Source organism: Micrasema longulum, unplaced genomic scaffold (assembly GCF_059751315.1).
Source record: "Micrasema longulum isolate JH-2025_06_02 unplaced genomic scaffold, ASM5975131v1 h1tg000013l, whole genome shotgun sequence".
Taxonomy (NCBI): Eukaryota; Metazoa; Arthropoda; class Insecta; order Trichoptera; family Brachycentridae; genus Micrasema; species Micrasema longulum.
In genome coordinates, this window is record NW_028277221.1 from 86,219 (window position 1) to 106,063 (window position 19,845).

At 32.3% G+C, this 19,845-nt stretch overlaps 1 protein-coding gene across 3 annotated transcripts in view; it reads right to left on the reverse strand.

The window, feature by feature from the left end:
* LOC148285686 (very long chain fatty acid elongase AAEL008004) overlaps positions 1-19,845 on the reverse strand; it is a 135,765-nt gene that overhangs the window by 66,440 nt on the left and 49,480 nt on the right. Inside the window, exon 1 of one of the 3 annotated variants that reach the window (XM_088237915.1) lies at positions 14,306-14,517. The exons of the other annotated variants lie outside the window; for them this stretch is intronic. The gene's annotated coding sequence lies outside the window, so the exon portion shown is untranslated. Of the gene's footprint in view, positions 1-14,305; positions 14,518-19,845 lie in introns of those variants that run through there. 3 annotated transcript variants of the gene reach the window in all.

Consider the following 19,845-nt stretch of genomic DNA (forward strand, 5'->3'; position numbering starts at 1 on the left):
TTTATTGACGCATGTTATATATCTTAAAATGGGCAAAAGGGAAAAAGTATTACATCAAAAACGCTTTTCTAAAAATTGAATTCATAAGTGCCAGCTTGCACATGGAAAACCTTTCGTAAGCAATACGAAAAACAGTGCGTTGTGCCAATTGGCAGTTGCGTGGCAAAAAAATAAAATATTTAGATCATTCACGCTAACCTCAAATGCTATTATCACAAACATTGTAAATTGGATTTACAGAGTCACCTGATTTATTCAAGTAAATACTTTGTGGCAAGGTGAAGTTTTTAAAGTAATAATTATACCATATAAAACGTAATTTGCCTTTGTATCGGAGCTTAATAACACTTATTTAAATAAATGTGTATTGAAACATTAAACGGTATTATTTGATACCAGATGTATTCAATTTGTATTCCACATTTTTAATAAAATAATATTATTTCCTCACAAGGGTGAGTGGGGTGACCCGAAGAAATAATAAAAAAACATTTCTATTCTGTTCTATTTAAAGTATGCATTCAGGAGTATTCACAAAAATACTGTCAATAACCGTTTATAAACAATATTAGAACGATTTTCAATGATTGGTTTTTCATTCCAGCATCCTTAGATTCAAAGAATCAACGTATGTACATGTTAATAAATATAATCTGTAGACACATTTTTGCAATTTCCGATTGTTTTGAGAGTAGAAAGAGAAACGTTTTTGCAATTTTTGATTTTTTAAAGAATGTTGATTTTTCTTGTTTTATATCTTCGGAAATAATAATCTGAGTTGTTCCCCGTTACTTTCCTTGATGGGTTATCATTAGGGGTCGCCTTCCTTTAGTTGGGTGGGTTATATTATTTGGCGCTGGACATTCGTCATCCTCCTCTCACTCTCTGCTGTGACACTGGTGGTAATGCTAGTGGCTACATTGCCTCGTTTGCGAATATTTTTGACAAAGTATCAGTTGCGTTTCAAAAACGTCGGAAAAAAATATTTATCTAGTAATTTTAATCGATATTAAATAAATGAACTAGTCTTCTGTCAATCGTTAGTTTATAAACGTTATTTAGGTAACGTAATGCAGTTCAATGTAGATGTAATGCACTCTAATTATTTGGGTAAACCGCAGAATCATTTCTGAAAAAGGTATTATAGCGGTACAATAGCTCTTGACATGCCATGTAATAGAATTTCATAACATCAATATAAAAATTGACGGCGGATTTAAACGAGACTTACCCACCTGGATTTATTTACAATTTATGATTTATTTAAATACAATAAAAACGACAACAAAAAAGACAAACTAGAAAAGGGACCGACATGTTGTGGTCAGCATAAGAAATTAACTAAAATTTCGTACTGGAAACGGTTGTTATACATTCCGTGAAATGCAAGACATAATCGTTCTCATCTTGCAGGAATTATATCACGCATACTGACATAAATAAATAAAATCATTACAATCGGGTTGTGGTTCCGCGGATAGTGTCTAGGACTCACGGCTCAAAGGTCCGTGGTTCGAATGCCACTCTATCCTCACTTCATTCCCATGTTCTTATAGTGAGTTATTTATAACTCGTTGAAAATGGCCCTCAAAATAAAATATTTGGGTTTATCACAGGAACGCAAATATTTATTTTTAATACAAAAAAAAAACTTGGATTTTTAAATAGACTGTAATCACAGTTGTTGAAAATCCCGTAATCTTGGCCATCGTGACAGGGTTTAACCCTCAATGGATTTAACATTGACTGTAATATGGAAGTCTGAAAATTTACCATGTAACATTTATAACCCCTTTCAAAAAGGCCCTCGTTAAAAAAGTGTATTTGTTAATTTTTTAAACACGATATATCTATAAAATAACACATTATATTCGTACAATTATTTGTAGTAAAAAAAGAAAATTCAAAATTTGAAATTAATCACACACTCTGTATTTACAGACATCACAAAATATATTTACAAAAAGTTTGGGGACGCGCTTTTTGAGTCTATTTTCTTGAAAATAGCGCTATGCGTCAATTGTTAAAAATGTTTCCATCGTGAAGCAAGTTGGCGTGGCACATGTTGTGTAGATAATGTCTGCATTTGGGTCGTCCCAGACACTCTCCCATAGTAGAGTACACTTGAACTTCACTTAGCTCACTCCGCTTCCGCCTCCGATCTTTCGGTGAAAGAGAAAGCGATTCAACGCGCTGACATTATATCGGACATGAAGTGAGGCAGGGATACGAAACCGTAGATTTATTTTCCCGATCATAAGTTGTTGAAAAAGGTAGACACGAGAACACGTTTCACTTTAAGCTTATTTTAAAATCTGAATCAGCTTTATTTATCAATTTTATATTGATTTTTCTGCATCGAGATACCTTTGCATTACGTGGAAAGATATTTAGTAGACGTGGGTAAGACCCTAACACCGAGAGGATACGTATCACTCGATCTGCATCACTAAAGTGACCAAACTTTTAAGTAGTTCAGTAGAGCGAATGTATCTTTAGCTCATTCGGCTCATTCGGCTCATTTAGGTCATCATATTTCCGCATTTTCGTATCATTTGCATCTTCATATCTTTCGTATCTTTGTGTCTTTCGTGTCTCTAGTTTTTACACGTCTTCACTCTACCCCTCCCCTGCGCAATCCCGTGCCCTTGTCTAATATTTTTTTTTTACGATTGTTTCAACTTGTGAGGCCATTTTCAAACGATTGCCCCAACAAGGCAAAACAATTGTCACGAATTTTTTGTTTTTATATTTGTAAAAATAAAATAAAGTGTTAAGTAGACTCAAATAGTAAATCTAGTAAATCTTAAAAATTGTTAGGCTTCATGTTACGTGCGACTAAAGAATTCAAAAACATAGGCACTTTGAAGTTGATGTATACTTCATTAGTGAGAAGCCAGTTAAAATATAACTATACAATAGGGACTCTTTACTACAACTGTCACCAAAATTCTCTTAAAGGGTTCAAAAAAAATTCCCACGGTATATAAATTTTAAACTTAGAATCAGTCATGAATTTTTAAATTACGATTTTTATTAAAAATATTAAATTTGTTCAAACTTAACGATAGAAGAAAAATTATAGACTTTTTAAATTTATTCAAAATTGTAAATTCAATATGGGATTGCCCTGAACTATTATCTTTCATCAATTTGAGGGTGCCTGGAAAAATGACTAGACAGGTACCACCGTTTCGTAGCAACAATTCATGGACAGTGTATACTTGTAATGCCGTATTAAACAGACTTCATGAAGTCGGCAATAGTTATTTCCACGTATCCGATATATTTAGTGTAGGGAATTGTTCCTACAGAACAAACCTTTTGAATTTTTGAGATGGTGAATGGTAATAATTATATTTATTTATTCATGCATTTCATAAAATACAGTTTATTGTTCACTTTGCCCAGCTGTATGAAACGGTACTTATGATTTTCTTGTTGTATTACTGTAGAATGTTTTATTATTTAAACTTTCTACTGAATATGCTGTATAATTTTTAGGTTAATTTTATGAATATAAATCTTATATAATTTTTAGGTTTAATTTTTTAAATATAAATCTTGGGTATAAGGAAATTTATGTTTAAAAAAAATATATATAAATATCAAGCCATATTTGTAGTATTATAAATGTTTGTAAAAGACAGATTTGCCGTTTATGTTAACACTTTGTATTCCGGAGCCGTGTTAACACGTGATTATAAAACCCAACGTTGTGTCTCGGTCCTGTGTTTTCACGTGGTTCACCAGCTGTCTAAAAAAGTGCATTTTATTGACATCTAGTGACTTTTATTAGTACTTTTTTGCTGCTGGTAAACCACGTGAAAACATGGGACCGGGACACAACGAATGGTTATTATAATCACGTGTTTACACGGCTCCGGGATGTATCCTTTTTTTGTGCTTTGTAACGAGTGAGACCCTGTTTATGTGCGAACATTGCAATGCGCAATGTGGCTCTTCATAAAGGCCAATGTTGGCAAAACTATCATACAAAAATGACTTATTTAATTCATTCAAATAAATATGAGAAGTTTGAATTGATTTAACAAAGTATTTTCATAATTATGACACTTTTAAGAAACCCTTCACAAAGCATGAAATTTCGCAAAAATGGGCCGGGCACAGGGTAAATTCTATGTGTATTTGGCTGGTTCTAAAAGTGTTAATAAAATAAAAATAAATAAATCAATGTTTGATTTCTTATATTATAAGTTTAAATATGGAATTCTACAAAATAAACGTTAAATTAATCAACAAAGAGTATTTGTAGGTACCTAATCAACCTACTAACCACCTAGATAAGGGCAAAATCTCTATCAACGATTGAACTAAATGAACCAAAGATTCAAAAGACACGAATATACAAATGACACGCAGACACATTTAGTTAAGCTAGGGTTTCCTAGGACAGCGGTGCCCGTATCTTAACGGCCGTAGTGAACGGTGATGCGGTGGGAAGCCGTCGTAACGTTGTCTAGAGAGTGGTTTCCTAGGGAAACGGTGTTAAATGGTGTTGATAACACCGTTTTACTAGGAAACCACTCTTTAGTCATCGTTACGACGGCTGTCCACCGCATCACCGTTCACTACGGCCGTTAAAATACGGGCACCGCTGTCCTAGGAAACCCTAGCTTTAGGCGCTCCCTTTGTTTGCGAACTAACTGACCGAGATGTGAGAAACGTATTTTTAGTCCAATGTTTCCGACCCTGTCAGTACGACCGGGTCATTCACAAACTACACACCTCTAGGATCTAGGTATAATATTTTGTAACTTTCTAAAAAAAATATGAGTCAGTTTTATACTAGTAAAGCCGTAAAAAAAGATACCCTAGAGTCACACCAGAGCAGAGTAACTAAGTGTGTTTTTGTCAAATGTACGAGTAAGACATTGGACACGCATATATTTCAAGTATGTGAAAAATTACAATTTTAATGATTCCTTCCATGTATTTTCCATTTCCTCCATTTTCAATTCTAGTGTCCATTAATCAGTGAAGATTTTCAGGTAAAAAATGGACTAATTTATATTGAATGCTATTTTTACATACATTCAAATCAGCAATCAGAAATAAGATTATAACTAACTCAAACAAGTATTACCGAATGTTAAAAATAGATGCATAAATCGAGAAATTCTTTATGAAAGTAGCTAACTTGTTTACTCTAGCCCGGGAAAAGAGGGATTTAAAAATGAAAATATGGAGTTTAACAATATTTTGGGAATATTGAAATGGTTGTAGACTAACTCTCGACGGGATTGATATCAATATCATATATTTATTAGACGGAGATGAAGTTGTTGAGAATACTGACGTCTAGGTATATAGAGAGCTTATGATACGTCATCGGCTGGGTTAAGTGATCACTTTACACATAGTGTAACATTCAACATTCTACCAATAGGCGGTTGATGGCAATTTTTTGACTAATTAGATAACGAGGCAGACAATTTTGTTACAGCTGAACAAATTAAACAAAACAGAAATTGAAGTATTTTACCAAAGGTTGCGTTCCTCGTAGCCGACTTCTTATTGCAATCTTCCTCTACTCGGCGAACGAAAGGCTGTTTTCGTTCGGCTTAACGCCCCTGAATCGAAAGTTGAATGATCTACACACCGTATTATCTTCACTTTCATATGTTATTTTTTTATAAAAAATTCGCTACTCGCCAAAAACGGCAAAAAAATTCAGGCACCCAGTATTAGAATTAATTATGTATAGCATTGAGATTTTGGACAGATATTTTGATGTCTTCCCCGCCATTTGATAAAATCAATATTATATTACGTGGGTACAAATTAATAATTTATTTGAAACGTGTATCCGCCTTGTCTAAAATTTTTAAGCCTGCCGACAAATATATTCCTTTGATAATAAGTCGCCTCGCTTCTAATGATCACTGAATAAAATGTTAATGCAGCCATCTCCATCCCTCTTCCATTCATATCTAGTCCAAAATTGTTCCGTCTCTTTTTCAATGCAACACAGTTGTATTTCCAAGTTTTGTTCATTGTGGTATTGTATTATATCAATGAGAATTTTCAGCCTCACTGGAACTTGGATATAAAAAATGTTTTCTTACGCGCGGTAAAAATTAAACCATTCAATTACACGGCAAGGTTTCTTGAAAATGAACGAAAAAAATATTTAAAAATAATTTACTAAAAACGTACAACTTTGAATGACGTCACTAGTTCATCATCAATCAATCAATCAACTCAACCAACGATAAGAGAGTTGTGGAAGATTTCCGGTTTGCCCACCGTCAATGGACCAATCGGCAGAACTGACCGAGGAGGGGCGGAGAGAACTTGATACGTCACACGTGGAGTAATTTTAGAAACATAAATCTTAAATAAATCATTGCGCTGATAATATGGCACATAAAATAAATTGTCTTAGGTTAATAGTATATCAACAAAAAAAAAACACTGAACTTCCTCATTGTGTTGTCCATATTTTAATAACTTTTTTCCTGTGGTAAAAATGGCAAAATTAGGATGGTAATACCATCCTTATTCTACTACTGTAAAAATGATAGTTATCCCATCCTTATTCTGCCACTATGCCTAGGCGTTACTTTATACCAGGTTAATATACATATGTATAAATATGATATGTAATATGTATGCTGCTATCTATATTGCGTCTTTTAATATACCACTTTTTCTGTATATATATATATATATATATTTATATGCGTGTACAAATATATACATGTTTGTATGTGAATGTATTTGTTTATTTATGAATGCATTACAAGTGCCCTGACACAACAGGATTTTTTTTGGAAGTCGCGGCAAGTTCACACGCATGGATTGTTCGGGTTTGTCACTGTAATAAATGTATCTGTTTTTAATAAATGTGTGTATTATGTTTGAAATTGAGATTGAATAAACGTGCGCTAAAATTATTCCGTCTGTTTAAAGCATACTGTTTATTTCCTAAATAAATCAATATATATCCATATAAAAGTCCTAATGGCGTCGAAAAGTAGGTAAAAAACATTAAAATATTTTACCATTATTAATTACGCATATTCCTGAGTAAAGGTCACGTACCAAATTGACACATTTGATTCATGGAGTATTAACGTATCTAATTAAGGAATTAACATATTTTCTAAATTATGGTGAATAAAATATATAATGATGAGTGTGAAAATTACTATTAAAATATTGTCTTTTTCTTGGAATTAAAATACAATTTAAAAAGGCAGATATAATATTTATGAACCTTTTTATTCATTTATTCACTCATTTTAAATTACACTTGTGTAAATTATAATGAATTTATTAAGGTTTTTTAGGCTGTGCCCATGTCAAGCCATAATAATTAACAATAAAAATACATTGTCAAATTATTAGATTAAATTATAATGACATTTGATGAAATAGAATAACAATCCAGAAAAACAAGGTAAAAGTAATAAATAATAAAATTCAAAGGAATACAGTGCAAAAAAGATAATCAGATATAAATATTAAAATATAAATTATACAAATTTATAACTATATAATATACAACATAAAAGTATCATTGAAATCGATAGAAAAATAATATGTACCCATATATAAAAAACACAATTGAAATGATAATTGATAATTGTTTCTAGAAACTCACTCTATACTATAGTAAAAAAGAGGAGTAATAAATAATATGCCAAACAAGAGTGAGTACCAAATTAAATAATACAAAAATACGTGTTTAAGATAAGATTGAACTAATCTTGATTTTTTAACTTGGGTTGTGTTTTTTTTCAGTTTAAATTAACCCTACTTTTGTGCACAAATTATTATTAAAAAAATACAAAGAAGAGAATGCTTGATTTAATTTTATTTTTACCAATTCTTCAAGTTGGTTCAAGTTAAAAACCCACATATAATCAGTCCTGTAGCTATCACCACTATGATTTACTTTTACGCATACAAAATGGTACCTCGATATTTTATAACGCGAACGTAAGGCGCTATCGGACTTGCGGTTTAGGTACCAGTGTAAAGATAGTGAAAGATTTCAGCGTTAAACTACCTTTAAAACATATATTTCACTCTGATTCTGCCAGGAATCAACCCCGGGACCTCAAGCGTCGTAAGTTAATGCGGCAATAACTACACTACCAGTCTTACTTATCTCCACTCGATTTCTTTTTTAAGATTTTCACTTAAGATTAGCTGAGTCGAAAACACTCGTCCAGGGTTCTGGTTCTATTTCAAAGATAGAAATGTATTCTACATGCGCCTGGACACACACATACAACCTGTAATGATAACATTTCAAAAATACGTCCAGATTTAAATCAAATATCATTTTAGCTAACCAGGATGTGAATATAATAAAATTCCTTGTGCATTTTTACACTTTTAAATCCTTAAAAGTATAGTGTATCCATACTAACTTAGTATATCCATACTAACTGAAAAAGAAAATAGCTGCAAATGTATATGAAAATATAAAGTTTAAAAAAAATTGAAACCGACACAATACATGTGTTTTAGTTCATTGTATTATTTAATAATCATGTACATTGTTCTACTTATGAAATATTTATTTTAATATTAATAAAAGTAATGGATATTAAAACCCGGGTTTCGTGCTTACATGCGTTCAATATTTCCATACAAAAACATGAAAAAATATTTTTCAGGAGTGTGTTAGGTATGTAACTAATTTTTTATTTTTTTTAATATAAAGAAAACAAGTGACCTTACAAATTTTAGGATGGGCTGGTTGAGAAAAGAACAATTTTCGGCAGTTTTTGTGTTCGTGTGTATCCAAAGATGGCGTTGGCGTAGCTTTAGATTGATTTAAAAAACTGTGCAAAGATGTCACTTTGTCAAAATTATAAGAATACTTTCTTTCGATTTCTTTTTTCAATGTTAAAAAAATATTAGTATTTAAATAACGATTGAAAATATATTTTTTTATTCTGCAATAATTTTATGATTGAGATGCTAAAAAAATACTTGTTCGGACTATTTTAAAACCCTTAAGATGTGAATGACTATTAAAATTTATTTAAAAACAATGTTTCAGAGTCTAAACCAGAAATCTCCAAACTTTTTTGTCTCGTAGATCCTTTTTCGATATTTTCTGTTTTGCGCAGACTCCTAGCTTTCACATTTTTTATTTATAAAAACTTAAAACGTGTTTTTAAAGCTGACTCAGAACTACTTAACTTTACAGGGTTTGCTATACAGTGGAAGATTTTGAAATGAAATAAAAATGTTGGGTTTTATAGACGTATGTCCATTAATTAAAATGACATTAAATGAAAATTAAGGATTATTTTTACAAAAAGAAACATTAATTTATTAAGAGGGATATATCTGATGCATTGGCAGAAAAATTTCAATATTTGTCTTCAATTTAGTCAGGTTTAACTTTAAATCTCCTTGGTGGATGGTTGCTAACCTGCTTATTTTTGCTGACGATTGGTAACTGCGCTTAAATTTCATTCCATGAAGTATGAAGATGGAAAAGCTACCAAAAACGTACTCGCTTAGTACTTTCGTACTCGTACTTCCATAGTCCATGACTTCCCAAAGACAGAATTTCCGATATCCTTTTCTAAACTGCACATTAAGTTATTTGTTGGTTATTATTCCAATCAGTTATTTTTGTTGTTCCACTGATCATGTTTGACAGATGACATCCTTTTCTCCAATATCACTATATGGATTGATAATTCACTGTGTTATTTTCATAGTCAATTCATCTTGCCAACTCAAACCAAATTTCAATGTCTGTGTAAAGGACATTTTAACGTTGAACGTTAGCTAATACGTCATCATCCTGGCAGTTTTTCTGTATCTTATTTGGGAAACTGGAAAAATTCGCGCCGGCCGATATTTAACTTTATAAGTTTTATTCACGTAAGAAAAGTTGCAATGATGGACTTGCTTTCATCAAATTTTGCTTAAACATCTGTTTAATAAGCGATGCTTGGTGACTATTTGTTTTTTAAAAGAAATCATCGATACCTAAAAACTCTAAAACAGTGTCTAACAAGCTGACAAGCGGTAAAAATACATTTTTTTCTTTTAATAACATGTATCTGTTCGACGTGACTAAACTAGTAGAGTAAAAATGTCGTGTGCATTGCTCGTGCGTTACAACAATCTGTATTTTAGACAAGGAAATAATGGGGTTGTTTTTTGGTAAATATGTTATGCGCGCAGTATTGTTAACGTGTGAAGTTCGATATTTTAGTGAGGCGAAGCCTTACTTTCTTCAACTGCAAAATCACCACTGCTCTAGAATCTTTTATAATATCTAACTCGTGCTAGTGGTATCAAATGTGCAAGATTTTACATGTTGCACGTTCAGCTGCAGCCGCAAAGCGAATAAACAATTATATTAACTATAGGTACATATAATTAAGAAATGTATGTCTATTATTAGAAAGTACTACGTAAGTACTTTCTATGATACTATCTGTGTTGAGTGGATTATTCAATTTACGGAAAAAAATACTGACGGCCTGGCTTAATGGGATTCATTTACATCTCATGAACTCCCAATTTAATTTTTCACTGCCACGGACCCCCTGCAGGATGTGGTAGACCTCGGAGGTCGATACAGGTTACTTTGGGAATGACTGGTCTAAACTAATATTATTCGTATAACGTCAGAAACAAATAACATTATTTGACGCCGATATATTTGTTTTGGTGAGATTCATCTAATTGAATTATTTCACCTACATACTACACCCGCATAAATAAAAGTTTTAGCTCTTTAACTTCACAAACATCAACAGATGAAAGAATTTAAGGATTATAGATGTTCAAATATGGGCAGAATGGTGTATGTTACACAATGCGTAAAGTGGCCACTTAAACTAGTCATTGACAGGTCACAAGCCTTGTAGGTGCCTAGACTTCTACATTACCTTATCTTAAATGTTATTCATCTCTGTTGTAAATTGTTAATAAAAACAGCTCCCCGGGGAGTTGAATCCAGTCCTTGTCTACAAAAATTTGGACAAACTAAAAATATTGTTGGATTGATTTTAAATCATTTATTTACTTCGTCGCTTCATGGCGTAGTATGTCTACTTTGAGTTACAGGGGTCAATTTTAGACAAGATGAAAAGTTAAACTTCTATCTTAAAACTGTGTTTTTTTTCACAAAGTTTTATAGATTCCTTAGCGCCAAACCGATAATTTTGTTTGCTTGTAATGAATGATCAGATTACACTTTATTTGTGTGCAAATGTGATATTATTTTTACGATTAGGTTGCCGTTTAGGAGATTAATAAACATCTGCAAAATACTCCTGGCTTCTTGGCCAGTTGCAGTTCAAAATAGTGTATATTTTACAACTTACGTGTATATTGTGTGTTTCGCTTTTTCGGAAATAAAAAAATTATAAATAAATAATTAGTCGAGATAAAACATCATCGTAATAATCGTTGAGCCAATAAAAAATAGTAAAGTTCTTGTGCCCGTTGAGGGAAACATGAAAATATATTTATATACACGGAACATCACTAATATGTTTTAATTGACTAGATATTTCGACAGCAGAAATGAAAAACAAATGAATGAGACGACATTTAAACAAGTATAGTTTCTGATAACATACCAATTATGGTTTCAGTTTATGACCAAGATATGTGTTTACACGTTACTCGAGTTTTGTGGAACCGGTATTTACATACACAATGTTTAAAAATACAGTAATAAATATATTAAAATAGAACCTAGGTAAACGTTATTCTGAGATTTGTGTAGGCTAATGACGTGGAAGACAAACAATTACTACGTCGGATAAAAAATAAACGTGCTGATTCGCTGGAGAATTCATAATTATCAATAATTATAATAGGTAATCATTGGGCATTACGTGGCGTCATCGGTACCCCGAAGGCCGTGACTCGATAGAGGAAAACCAAAATATTATAAAACAATATATAAACGTAAATAGCCAAAGCTAACATCCGTAAAGCACGTTTCTTTGTTCGATGTAGTAGATAATGTACGCCGTACGGTGGTAGCTATGGCTGGCCTTAGCATCATTTTCTCTACAAATATCACTCGTTTTGTGCAATACCCGTGCCATTATTATCAAACACAATCTTGTGCTTGAAATGATGGAAAATCACTATCAAAATCAAGGCGCTTTATTACAATATTTGCTAACTTTTTGGGAACATTAATTGACGGTTAAAACAATCAAATTCGTGTAAATAACAATTACTAATTTTCAGAGTTGGCACTTTATAATGAATTTATAATATAGACATATTTCTCAATGAAATTTGAAATAATTAATATTTAACAAGTCATACAATAGATAACAATGAAAGCATCCACCCCTTTCCCGAAACTGTTCATAAAGACTTGAGTCTTTCTTCCGTTTCGCATATCAATATCAAATTAAAAAAAAACTAATTAAGTGAAAATTTAATATTTCTTTACAATCAAATCGCGAAAATAACAAAACAAATAAACTTTAAAAACTTTCATTGTACCCTTCACTGCAGTATTGTCAGTTTGTGATCAATCAAATACCCATGGTCAGCACAATCACCTTTTTTTAATTTCTCAGTATGACAGTGGAGGAATACAATGCTAGTTCCAAATTGAGACCGCGGCCGCACGCTTCAGATCCCGCATCGGAAAGGAAGAAGAACGTAGTACAAACAAATCAATCAACGACACGAAACCCAAATACATATAGGAAACATTGAAATAATTTGCCGTATTCAACATGCACTCAATCAACAGAAGAAAAACAATACGTATCTATAACAAATCACAGAGGAACATCAAATTATCAAGACACTACCGGCAAAATCCTAACACAGATCCTAACATGATCCCTATCGAACTCAGGCGAAATTAATTTTCGTCAAAGTACTGAATTCTTTGCAAAAACCATTTTCCTAATACCAACAGTAGAAACAACCTTTTGCCAAAACCTTAATCCTCCTAACAAATACAATAGATTAAAATAAAATACCATTTTGCTTTTAATGCACGATTTGATTTTTCATTTTTTCTGTTGTGTTACACAATGTGTACAGATTGGCCACGGCCTTTAATAAATAAATAAATAAACTGCATTTCTAATTTCAACTATGTCTTAATTATTTAGTGTTATTCTTTTTTGTTTGTTCGTGAAATTTCGGTATCTTCTTCAAAGTTTGATCAATAATTATTTGTGAGAATGTGTTCAGAAATTTTCTGAAAAATTGGTATTTTTGAGTCATCTCATATTAGGTTCAGTTCCTCGAGTTTTTAAACGTCCTTGATGTTTTTTCGATATAAAAGTAAGTCGTGACAAGATAACTTATATCCAGGTGTGCCTGATTTATCTGTTATAATTTATCTGTTGGTTGTTTCGTATTTTTAGTACATTTCCTGTATTGTTGTTGGTGTAAAATGTTGATCTAATGTAATTCTTTTGAAATGACACTTCGTGTATAAAAGCCTTCTCCATGGCCTACAAAATTATTCCATTATTTATGTTTTATGGTTTGAACAGCGTGAATTTAAAACAATTTTCTTTGTGTCCGGGCGAATTAAAGTAAGGACAGTCCTGTGTGTGAAATAGAACCAGAACCCTGGACGAGTGTTTTCGACTCGATGGCTGCTATCAGGTAAAACACCCGAACGAAGAAATCAAGTGGAGATAAGTACTCCTCGTTATGTAGTAGTTGAGGTCAAAGGTTCAATTCCTAGCAGGGTAGATGTGAAATATTGATTTTAAAAGATTTTTCTAATTACAATATTTCACTACCTTTTTGTAACAGACCAAAATAAAACGTCAGTGCCCTATGCATCACTAGGTGTGAAAAAGGGAATGGAGATGAAATGAACACAAATGAAGACATAGCAAAAAAATGTGTAAAACTCGTTTATTTATCGTAGGTGCTCCAAATTTTACTTATTTCGTTCCCATTTAGAATTTTTTTAATACAAATTTTAGTGACTTCAAAAAAAACTTTTATAACACTTTAAAATGACACATTTGTCAGTGTGTAATAAGTTTATGTTCCTTTAATTATGTTTATGTTATTATCACATCAAACTTTTTAATCGGTCAATCATATTATAAAAATCCCTCTCCTCCATCCCTCCAACATATATCTTCATCCCTCAACCTTCTTACGTTATCTTTTTTTCTTTTGTCTCATTTAATATATTATTTTTTATCTTTACTGTGTAACATGTCTTCTCATTATATTCGTAAAAAAACTTAAACCGGATGTATATAATATTTTTAATATTTTATATTCTTATAAACAACTGTTGTTTTTCCGAAATAAATAAATAAAGGTAACTTACAACTTTAGCGATTTAAACGAAAACGTTTTATGAATCATTTCACTATTAATGCTTTTGAAGGTATTCCACCCGAGATTAGTAAAACACTTAGGAAACAACAAGAAAGAACCACTTCAAGTCAACTGTTCAGAAGGAATAACTCCGATGATAAGGCACGCGCACCGGCAGTGCAACACTAGCAAACTCACCAGGCGAGAAATTATCCGATTACTAAATGACCCTCCTCACGCGGTCAAATATATAACCTGCTTGGATTCGTACATCGCACCGACCTGGTCATCCTCACTCTCCTAATCCTGACTTCCAGCCTTACCCTCTTTATAATCAGGAACGTTAAATTCATCCTTAGATTAGTAGTGCTGCTTTTCCATAAAAGAGAACCCAAAACCTGTTCGCAATCTTTGAATAATTTTATTTCGTCGATATAAACATTTTTTGTTTTTTTCCTCACAAGATCAAACACCGTAAAATAACCCAATGCATAACGATAAACTATGCTAACTAATCGTTAAATGGTCAGCACGTTTACCTACTATACAGGTCTCGGGTTCGATTCCCGAAATTATTGACATAAATGGCTTATTTTAAAATGTGTAAGTCCCTGCATTGGTATTCCGTCCTAAGGATGTCAATTCCACTAGATCGAGGAATATCCATTTCTTCCTTCCAAAAACTCTACGACCTAGAGTACGCCAAAAATGCTTTTATAATTTACGATTTAGTCAGGGGTCTTCAAGTTACTGTAGATAGCCTAAATAGGTACTTTGCGTGGACGGGATTAAAAATCAATGTGGCAAAAACCCATGTTCTGTGTAACACTTTGTGCCCTGGTGTCCAAAATTCCCGGACTCTGTCAACCCAAATCGAAAGGGTCGAGAGTTTCAAATACCTGGGAGTATGTGTTACGGAAATGGCAGTTTTAAAAAAAACTGGGAGTGCGGCTGGGAAAATCAGAGAATAAGAGATACTGTTGGCTTGGCCATGTAAAATTTACAGAGCGTAAAATTAACAGAGCGCTTGCCTACTTTCTAAGGCATCGGGTTCTCGACGTCCTGGACTTCCACTGCTGACTGTTCATCTGCAGTTCACGTCAGAAACTACGGGACGCAAACCTGACTTGGGAGGATGCACATGTCAGCTGACAGAGATGCCCGGAGGATCTTCGTGGACACCATATGCTCCAACTAAGGAGCGGAAATGGAATAATCATGATGATGACGCACTGGTACTTGAAGCGTTAGACTGATCATTTTTTGACTTTCCGGTAACAAAAAATAATTTTCTGTGTCAGGGGAATGACAGTCATGATATTAAAACCCTTTTTTATCAACATCATCATTTTCTTTCCGCACTTAATAGTGCATAGAACACTGCATTGGTGCACCAATGGCAGCGTATTTTGATATTTTTTTTGTAACATGAAGATAAGATGAAAGTCTTACGCTTCAGGAACCAGTCCTGGGACTATGAAATATTGTTGTGTGAAAACACCCTTTTAAATAAATATTTCCTAACCATGTCGGGAATCGAACCCAAGACCTCTTGCTTGCAGGGGCGAATGCTCCTTATAATCGATTACATGCAGCTTACCATATTTTTTTGACATCATAAGTAATGTTTGATAATACTGTAGGAAAAATTAGGAAAAAACACATCACCAAAAAAATATATTACTTTTCTTGGGTAAGTAAATTTATATATTCCTTTATTCCATACAGCGACCAGTTGCGCCTCTATTGGCCAAAATCATCACTACTGGATTACACGAAATTACTCTGCTCACTTTAAAATCACTAATTCAAATACGTCTTTAACCTAAAACTTTAGAATCTCGTTCGAAAAATTACACTTGCGATTACAGTAAAATCTTGCAGCTTTCATTAATGCAATTTAGTCTTTAAATACTTTTTCACAAGGGCTAGTATTCTTTAAAATACATCAATTTGACTTACGACAGACTAAGGGAGGTGACAATATACGCACTCGTTATGTGTGAGAAAGAGATAACGAATATATTTCGTACGTCTAAACACGAAAGTTACAATAATAAGTAAGTAATTGACAGTAATTGATCATACTTATGTTTCGGTGGTTTGAAAGTAAATTTGCTTTAAAATTATTAATAAATTGATATTTTAATCGAAACGAATTGATATTTTAATCCATAATATAGTATAAATCGTTTAGTCGGTTTTAAAAAAACAAAGATTTGCTAATTGTTTTTTGATTGTAATTCGTTTTTGTGCATACGATGACAGTTGAATATTGTAGGTTATTCTTCAGTATCCATTTAAACTTTTAAAGTTTAGTTAGAGTTATGATAAAAACGTTACTAGTGTATAGTGTTAAGAATAAATATATATGAAGAATTATAACATGTATGACTTATGTCGTTTTGTGAATACTAATGTGATATAAAAGTCGATGAAACAATGATTCTTAAACGTAATTTATGTTTTGTTTGGTGAACTATCGTACTCGGTAAGGTAAGGAATACTTTAAAATTATTGAATTATTATCATTTATTAAGAAATTGTATTTTATTTCAAGACAAGTTATAATAGTCTGACTTAACCAAAGATGCACTGGTGCGCTAATGAATTATCTAGTTTATTAATTACTTTTTCGACAATTAGCCGAAAACGCGAAATAGCTGCGCGGTTAAGTCGTTGAATTCTAAGATGAAGGCGGGTCGGGGGGTTCGAGTCCACAGGTGTTTCAATTTTTTTTTCGCAATTATGTTTTTTTAAATCAAATGTTTGTGCTACATTAAAAAATATTGTTACTGAAACTATTAGCCGCTGGAGCCATTTGTTAGAAATTATTTATTAAACATAAAATAGACTTGTTTTTTATATGCCATACTACCGCTATGAACATTTTATTAGAATTTTCATAGCTTACCAATTTAAAAACTCACCGCTCGCCACTGCTTGCTTAGTAGACCATTACACCACGAAGCCTTTTAGACAACTTACTTTATATATTTTTAAAATAATTATAAAGAATGTGGCAGAACAAATGATTCACTCAGCGCAGCGGTGCAAATAAAATAATCAACAAAATAATTCATTTATAATATTCATTTATATTATTAGAAGCGTAAGACTGATCATCTTACCTTCATGTAACAAAAAATATCAAGATACGCTGCAATTGGTGTACCAATGCAGTGCCTTAGGGAATGATGATGATAACTAAGATGATTAGTAAATTCTGTTGTTAATAATATACAAAAAAAAGTTAAAATATACTGTTCAGAAAATATATACGTCCTGTTGCCTACATATACGAGTATGCACTCGCAATATAATAAAAATTAAAAAACAGCACCAGCCCAGTAGGTGGTTGACCTAACCTAACCTAACCCAAAAGGCGTTTGACCTCATCATCATTATTTCCCTACCAGCATCCGCGATGCATTGGAATTACAATTTTACCATATATTGATTATTTTTTTTTACATAGAAGGTAAGGTGATCAGTCTAACGCTTTAGGTGCCAAAACAGAAAAATAAAAAAAGACGATTTAGAACCACCTTTCAATCCGACACTTCATATCTAGATAGGAATCGAACTTAGGACCTTAAGCATGGTAAGCGAACGCGCCAACCACACGTCTAAGAGGTGGACTCATCTCCTTAATCACCTCAATTTTCCTTTTCAGGATTTTTACCTGAAAGCAGCAATCGCATTGAAAATACCCGTCTTAGATTCTAGTTATATTTCACACGCGTAGCTGTATTCTTCATCCTTCCGTACAGAAAAGGTATTTAATTGGCAGGTTTAAATAGTGTAATATTTACCATTCTGCCTATGTTTGAACACCCATTTTTCTTTAATTTTTCCATCTGACGATTTCCATATTTGACCTCTATATTCCCCTCTCTTAAATGTTCTTCGTCTCTGTTAATATGTTAAACTTGAGTAATCTTTCTTAAAACAAATTTATTATGATTAAATTATTTTATTCATCATCATCATAATAATTCCCTTTCCGTACCTAATAGTGCATAGGGCACTGCATTGGTATACCAATTGCTACGTTTCTTGATCATTTTGGTTACATGAAGGTAAGGTGATTAGTCTTACGCTTAAGGTACCAGCCCAGCAGGGGCGAATCGTCAAAAAGCGATTATGCACAGCTTACCATTATATTTGACTTTCCATAATAATGTTTTAAAGTAACCATGTTTATGGGAAAATTAATAAAGTAATTGGTATTTATTATAAATCACTACCACCGTTTATAACTTTCTACAAAAAAATCTATGAAGTTCGCCCAACGCCTAGCTCATTCTCAGTGAACGATGAAACTAGCCGATTACCTCAGCCTATTCCTCCATTCAAAAAAGTACACAATATTTTTCATCTTTAACCCAATTCATCTTTTTTAGTACTTAAACAAGCTTGCAGATTACAAATATTATTTGAAGATTCTCTATTCGGAAACTAATATTTTGAACATTATTTTCAAAGGACTATTTTTCATTGATGGGATACTTTTGACATGTAACGTATCACATAGGACATGTGGCGTTTGCAGTGGCCGTTTTTGGCATTATTTATTTTAAAAGGAATCAGACAGTGCTCAGCGTTGACAGTTAAATCACAATAGATTTTCTTGATATTTATCTGCTGAATGTCATTGTTGTATTTGTTAATAACTTACTTGTATTGTATGAAAATAGAGTTGAATAAAGCTACGTCTATCGCGAGGTTAACAATAATTGTGGTTTGATTTGATTTTCACAGAACCACAGAAAAAACAGCCATTTATAATTTACAATAACTTACTGTTCTTAAAAAAAATATTGAAAATTCTTTGATTATTGAAAAATATTTACGAGTGCATGAAAATAACATTTTAATATGTATAAACTTATTTGTATTTATTTAATGTGTAATATATTTTCTTTACTAACTTTGTATACTTTGTGGAAATCTGTTATTAGTTCTGAGTTTATACACTATATCTGTTTGTTTACCATAAATATGTAAGTAGAACTGTTGATTTCCCAAATAAAATATAATAAATAAAATAAAATATTGTGTACTTTGAAATACTATCCATTTTGAAGAACTATGGTGTAAAAATACCCTTTTTAATCAATATTGTTTAATTGTGATATCTCCCTAAATACACGGCATTTGATATATTTCGGAGTTCAAACCACATCACGAAGGCGAACAAGTAAATCACAAAAATCAATGCTATCAGACCCATAATTTAAGCGCACCTAAGATTTAATAGTTTCTTTCAATGTCTTAGGTCAATGGCAAATGTGGATGTAGGAAAAACGAAGCTGAATAGTCGGAAAGTAATTACTTACATGGATATTGACCTTTATTTGCGTGATGTATTAAAAGTATTGGTCGGTCAAAGTTTTCTCATAAAACGATAAGTAAAATAATTGTTTGCAATAAAATAAGTTCAAAGGTTCAATAACAAATCTCAACAACGCAAGATTTTGTGATTTTTGCAAATCTGCTTAGTTACTGGATAACAAAGATTCACTACATTACAAGTAAATTGACCTT